This window comes from Odocoileus virginianus, chromosome 2 (genome assembly GCF_023699985.2).
Source record: "Odocoileus virginianus isolate 20LAN1187 ecotype Illinois chromosome 2, Ovbor_1.2, whole genome shotgun sequence".
Taxonomy (NCBI): domain Eukaryota; kingdom Metazoa; phylum Chordata; class Mammalia; order Artiodactyla; family Cervidae; genus Odocoileus; species Odocoileus virginianus.
In genome coordinates, this window is record NC_069675.1 from 24,379,017 (window position 1) to 24,386,237 (window position 7,221).

At 47.5% G+C, this 7,221-nt stretch overlaps 1 non-coding gene across 1 annotated transcript; it reads right to left on the reverse strand.

Moving 5' to 3' along the window:
- Positions 1–5,636: 5,636 nt before the first annotated feature.
- On the reverse strand, positions 5,637–5,708 carry TRNAC-GCA (transfer RNA cysteine (anticodon GCA)). The gene has a single exon. It is a non-coding gene; the product is annotated as a tRNA-Cys (tRNA).
- Positions 5,709–7,221: the final 1,513 nt, after the last annotated feature.

A 7,221-nucleotide genomic window follows, 5' to 3' on the forward strand; every position in this document is an offset into this window, starting at 1 on the left:
CCGTGCCAGGAACAACCTTGCCCCTCGGGACTGTCCCTTCCACTCGGCAAAAATATTCACGACTGTGGCTTCTGGGCCCACACAACAGCCCTGTGTAGCAGGGAGGGCTCTGATGGAAAACACTTTTTCTTCTTCATTTTTTTTTTAATAACAAATCTTTGCTCAGTGCCTTGCAAATTCTTTTTTATATTTTATTTATTTATTTGGTCTTGGTTGTGATGCCCGCTATGCGGGACCTTCCTGGTGTCACGCAGGATCTTCTGTCATGGTGCACAGACTCTTTAGCTGTGTCGCTCAGGCTCGAGAGTGTGCAGGCTCAGTAGTTGCAGCAGGCCATCAAAGTTGCCCCGCAGCATGTGGGATCTTAGTTCCTGGACCAAGGACCAAACTCATGTCCCCTGAATAGGAAGGCAGATTCTTAACCACTGGACCACCAGGGAAGTTTCTGGACAACTCTTCCTGACGAATCAGAGGCTCAAGAAGGTGCCAAGAGTCCTCAAAGGCACACCACAGAGCAGCCTTCACTCCCCCTGCTGCCCCCAGGCTGGGAGAATGAAATCCTCCCTTGCCTGAGGGCAGATAGAAGATGTAGATTCACCCCATTTTGTGGCTTCCAGTGGACTGGTGGGGAGGGGAACGATTCTTACTGTGAACACTTGAACTAGGGGCTCCAGCTCTCCGGCAACCTTCTCCCTTAGCAGGGAGCCACTTTTTAAAAAAAGGTATACCCCAATTTCATTGTAGAAACTGCTAAGCTTTCTAATAAAAAGTCACTGGGAACATTTTCCACCTTTGTCAAGTGAAGGGAAGGTCTGAAAAGTTTGATGAGCAATGTTTCTTGGAAACAGCAAGCTGAAGGTTTTAATCATCCTTCATGACCCAGCAGCTGGGTGCCCATTGGATCCAGTCTTTTTCTGCCTGTCTGGACTTCACAGGATGTGGAAAGTAGAGCTCAGAGACTTCTGATTTCTTCTCAGAAGAGCCAACCCTAAAAAAAGACTCAGGGCTTTTTGTTCTCAAGTTCTGATGATACTTCACATCATCTCCAGGACCTGCTCAAAGGCCAGAGCGTCATGGGACACACAAGCATCACAGCTCTGCACAAGGACACCATGTGCCTACCCAGAATGCACGTGTCACAGGTCATGCATACATGGTGCACACATGTCCTGCATAAGTACACATTATACCTACCTATTTTGCTGTCCACTATACACAACAGCACGCTGCACGTACCCCACCCACTGCCGACTCAGAACACAAACCATGTCCATGCTCCACGGACATGCCTGCTGCAGAACACACACTAAGTATACACACATGATCACGCCACCCTTACACTACACAAATATGTCCTGCGCATCAACATGAGTTATATACATACAATACATTCCCAAACACACACAACATTCACCAACTCATACCTGTATACACACCCACAGATACCCATGCATTTCACAAACATTCTATTTTCTGATTAAAGTTCTCAAGATTTTAGTTTCCCATGAAACCCATTTATATAACTCATCAACTTCTTTTGGACTGTCTTTTTCTTTCTTTACAATTTTTATGGATTTTTTTTCTGTTTCAGCAAAAAAGCAACAGAGCAACAACAAAATTTTCCTTCTTATTAGCTATAAATAAATGCAGCTGGACATATATTTTTCAAAATGCCAGAAAAACAAACAGACCAAGAACTCCGATGTGGGGGTGTTTACCCTCCCTCTTCTTCCTCGTGAAACCGTGGCTCTTCCTGTGTTTATACCAGGCCAAGAGACAGATGCTTGGCGACACCTACACTCCATCTAGATGTTTGGCTCTGGAGAATACACAGAAGATTTGTCACAAGGACCAGGAGCACCTTTCTTCACAGAAGGGTGGTCCACCCCCTCATCCCCTGCCTGCTTTTAGAATGCATGAAGACTGGAGGTCGAAGGCATGGATACCACGCCCCCCCAACCCCAATCAGAAGGCCACATCAGACATCACTAATGGATCACAGCATCTGTTCCTCCTAGTCTGGACTTGGCGTCACAGTCCTCCACTTAGCTTTACCAGTTAGTCAGGGCTGGCAGATTACCTGGGAATCATTTGAGAGCCCACAGATTCCAACCCCTTTGGTTTATGGGTGAGGAAAATGAGGTCCAAAGAGGCAGAGTGACTCGTGTGAGGTCCAACGGCACCATTCAATCTGCTCAGCTCTGTGCCCCACAAGTATGGCTGGTGGAGGGGCAGGGCCCTTCCTCGGGGCTGAAGGAGATGGGCCGGAGGGAGATGAGGCCAGGCTGGGTCTCCCTAGATGCACTGAGCCCCTGTTTCCCTGATCTAAGCCCTGCCCACCCCTCGCTGGGACAAGCTGAGTGCCACTGCTCTCTCAGATACAGTGCCCTTGGCCCCCCATCCCCAGGCCTCTGGCCTGCGAGATCCATGTGGGAAGTAGGGGGTCTTCCGGGGTTCATGGATGTCGTTCCCCTGAAGTGCTCTTCCCTCCTCCCTGAGGCCTTCCTGAGCCACCCAGGCTCGCCTAGTTTCTCTCCCCAGAATTGCCACACCTCCCAACAGACATGTGTCCACACACTGACACCTACCGACTCTTATCTGGGCACCAGGTATGATCCCTCCAAGGAATCACAAGTGCCCCCACTGATGGCCATTCCTCTGCCCTTCCCATCTTCCCCGGGTTCCCACCAACCCTGTAATACCCGTCACAGGAGTCACCCTGCCTTTCCCAAAGGACACATGTGCCTCACTCAAAATCACCAAAACTGCATTTCTGGGCTTTTCTCACCACCCTGGTCAGGTTGCTCACTGTTGCCGTGACAGTGAGTGAATGTTGTCTGGGTTCCATCCCCTCAGGGCAGTGGGCCTGGGACTCGTAATAACTACAGAGTTCCTCTCCAGGGGGCAGCCTGTCCCTCCTGAGGCCACAGCCAGACAACCAGGACCAGCGTGGGAGCTTCTGCTCATCCTCACTGAAGGCTCCCTGGCCAGGCCCCAGCACCCACCACACTGTAGGTGCTGGCCGGGCACCCTTGCCCTCTAGGGGTTCCGGGGCACACCCACTCCCTGGACTGGGCCCCAGCTGAACACAGGAGGGCTCCCGTGGACTGGCTGCCTTGCCTCCCGAAACTTCCCTTCAGGGCATTCGGGCCCTTAGGGCAACAGCTGTGGCAGGCAGCACTAATGGGGACGCTGGAGGGCTGGCTTCTCCTCCCGGGAGGCCCTGTGATGGGGCCAGCTGGACACAGCACCCCCACCTGTGCTGCCGCTCCAGCCTGGGGTGGGCACTGAGGCTGCCAGGGACATTCTTTCCCTGGGGGCGGGATACAGCTGCTTTGAGAGCAGCGGGGTGATGGGGGAGGGTGGGAGAGGCTAAGGGAGTGTGAGCCTCAACATTTGAGTCACATCACACTCAGACAGATACTGACCCAGACAGACAAATGTGCCATCGTGGGTGCTCATCACACACCCACACAGATACCCCCACCCAAGTACAATCCGTACATGGAATGGCCACCTCCACCAGGAGTTTGGGCAGAACCAACACTGGGACAGGCTGAAATGATTTCCAACAATGAAGGAAGAAAATGCAGTAACCAAAGGCAGAACAGGAAGAACTCTGCCCTTACCAGGGTGAAAACCCCAGATCCTATTGATTCTAGCCCAGCTCAGACCCATGGCTTTAAAGACTGTCTGTATCTTCTCTAGACCCCAGAGCCCACAGCCCAGAGCTCACCCTGGTCAGCCTCCACAACAGCCCCGTGACGCACATGGTGGAAAAATGTTGGATGGGGACCCAGGGGGTCTAGATCTCCAGCCTCAGCCAGGACCAGCTGGACAACCTTGGCTGAGTTCCTTGACTTTTCAGCTCCCTGCTTTCTGAACAAAGAGCAGCTCTACTGTCCTTTCAGCTTGGAAATTTTGTTAAAGGGGGATGGGGCAGGGTGAGACAAGGGGACAGTGAGGGAGTAGAAGCTTTAAAGGGGACCCTCTATCAAATGTGGGAATACGGAGCATTTCAGAGGTTGCCCTTTGATTCTTCCTAAAGAAAGGAGAGGTGCTTCTCCTCCACTGGGCTAAGGTGCTCTCTCCACTGGGCTAAGAGGCCACTTCCTCTGGCAAGCCTTCCCCACCCTTGTGGACAAGTCCGGGTTGGCAAGACCATGGCAGGTCCCCTCTCCTGGACCAGCCTTCCCAGGGCTCTGAGTGTGGTTCAGCTTCTGTGCTTAGGTTCCAGAGACACTCCTGGCATTCTCAACTCTGAAAGAAGCTTGTGTGTGTGTGTGTGTGCATATGCACTCAGTCGTGTCTGGCTCTTTGAGACCCCATGGACTACATGGACTAGCCCACCAGGCTATAGTCTGTTCACAGAATTTTCCAGGCAAAAATACTAAAGTGGGTTGCCATTTCCTTCTCCAGGGGATCTTCCTGAACCAGGGATCAAACCTTGTGTCTCTTGTGTCTCCTGCTGTGGCTGAGCCATCAGGGGAACTCCATATAGGAGCCTTGACCTCAGTGAAACACTGATGGGCACTGTCCTCTCTCTTGGGACCCAGCCACATTCGAACAAGGCTCAGTTACACAGGTGGAATCATTGCAGAGGCAGGACCAGGTGGGGGCATCCAAGTGACAAGGGTGACCACCATTCCCACGCCCCAGGCAGCGGTGAGCTCCCACCCTTAGGGAGGGTCCATGTTTCTAACCTGAGGGGCTCGATGCTTCAGTGCTGGAAATGATAACAGGATAACGACGCCCCAGGAGCAGCCTGTGGCTGTCTGTTGCTGTTGTTTTGTTTTCTGAGTGTTTTTTCCACCTAGGCTCTCACTACACTACTTACTTTATGAACACGACCTCTAATCATTAGAGCAACCCTGAGTTAGAGACACTGTCTTCATCAATGTTTTAAAGACAAACTCACCAAGGTGCATGAAGTTTAACCCCCATGCCTGAGGCCACACAGTAAGTGAGGAACTGGAGCCTGGGACCACCCGACAGGATAGTCTGTTCTGTGCTTCCTTCACCCCAGCGATGACCATTCTGCATTAGAGGCGTCAGAGTTCTTTGGCAACTTATCAATATCTGCAATCATGTGCTCCCTTGATCCTGCCAGCCACCTAGCATGACAGGCATTATTTTCCCCAGTTTACAAGTGATGAAACTGAGGCTCAGAAGGACAAGTGATCATCCCAAGGTTGCCCTTCCAGGAAGTGGCAGTGTCAGGACCAGAGTCCCAACCTGAGTTTAAGTCACACACGTCCTCCTGCTGCTATGATTCGCATCCACAGAAGAGAGAACCAGGAGTCTCCCCTGGTAGAACTGGTGGAAGACAAGGAAAGAAAGAAGAAGGAGGAAGGAGGAGAGAGAAGAAGAAAGGGAAGGAAAAAAACACTCCAAATTTCTTTATCTGCTTCCATTTCATATAATTTATAGATATTCCTGCTCTATTGTGGCCCACTGGACACTGGATATGTTTTCAGTCCTTCAAAATGTGGTGAAGAAGTGAAGTGAAGTGAAGTCGCTCAGTCATGCCCCACTCTTTGGGACCCCATGGACTGTAGCCTACCAGACTCCTCCCTCCATGGGATTCTCCAGGCATGAATACTGGAGTGGGTTGCCATTCCCTTCTCCAGGGGATCTTCCCAACCTAGGGATCGAACCCAGGTCTCCTGCATTGCAGGCAGACGCTTTAACCTCTGAGCCACCAGGGAAGCCCTAAAATGTGGTACTGACTCCTATAAAATTTGGGTTTCCTCATCAATGTAAAATTATTTCTTATTTTTTCTTTTATTTTTTAAATTATGAAAGTATGACAACATATTTACAAGAGTCTTGGAAAATACATAACAAAGTTACATATAGTTCCACTATATAGTACAATTATTCTTTAAGAGAATAAATTAAGATTTTTAGTTGAAATTTCAATATCAAACTCCCAAAAATTAATAGAATGAATATACAGAAACGTAGAAGGATATAGTAGACCTAAAAAGCACCATGAATCAATTCAACATTAAGATTTATCCAGTTTTCACACAACAGCAGGATACAGGTTCTATTCAAGTTCCCATAGACTATAAACTAGGAGACACTGGAACATGGCCAGGAACATAAAACAAGGTGCAAAAATTCCATGGTCTAAAGGTATTGAAATCATAGAGTCTGTTCTCTTACCGCTGTGGAAATATGTTAGAAATCAATACTAAAAGATATTTGAAAATAACCCACATATTTTCAGGTACATTGTGACATTTACCAAGACCAATCTTTGACTTAGTTGTTGAAAGCCTCAAGAAAGTTAGAAGTCTGAAAAAACACAGAAGGTGACTGCAGAGATGATTGCATTGAAATGAAAAATTAATTTCAAAGATAATTTTAAAACCTCATATATGAGGAAATTAAATGTCCACTTTAAAATGGAGAGTGTATCTAAGAAGCCATAACAAGGAAAACTAACAAATATTTATAACAGAATAAAAATGAAAAGAGAATTTACCAGAATTTGTTGTTTGCAGCTGAAGTTGCTCAATGCAACTAAATACAATGTGGAATCTTGAATAAGGTATGAAAACAAATAATGGACACATGTGAAATTTGAAAAAAATCTGTACTTTAGTTAATAATATGGTATCACATGTTAATTTCTTGTTTTTTTTAACAGCATAGTATTTCTTTATATTCTCAGAAGTTTCATGCCTCATTCAATTTTTTAAATTGTTATTTCTTATGTCTATACAATGCTTTCTATGCACTTTGTTTTCTTTTTTATTTTACTTTATTTATTTTAATTAGAGGATAATTATTTTACAATATTGTGATGGTTTTTGCTATTCATCAAACATGAATAGGCCACAGGTATTCATGTGTCCCCACCCCCCTTCCTGAACCCTCTCCCACCTCCCTCCCCACCCTCACCCTCTAGGTTGGCCCAGACCACCGGCTTTTGGGTGCCCTGCTTCATCCATGGAACTTGCTTTGGTCATCTATTTTACATATGGTAATATATATGTTTTAATGCTATTCTCTCAAATCATCCCACACTCACCTTCTCCCACTGAGTCCAAAGTCTGTTCTTTGTGCCTGTATCCCTTTTGCTGTCCTGCGTGTAGAATTGTTGGTACCATCTGTCTAAATTCCATATATATGTGTTAACATACAGGATTTGTCTTTCTCTTTCTGAATTATTTCACTCTGTATAATAGGTTCCAGGGTCATCCACCTCAT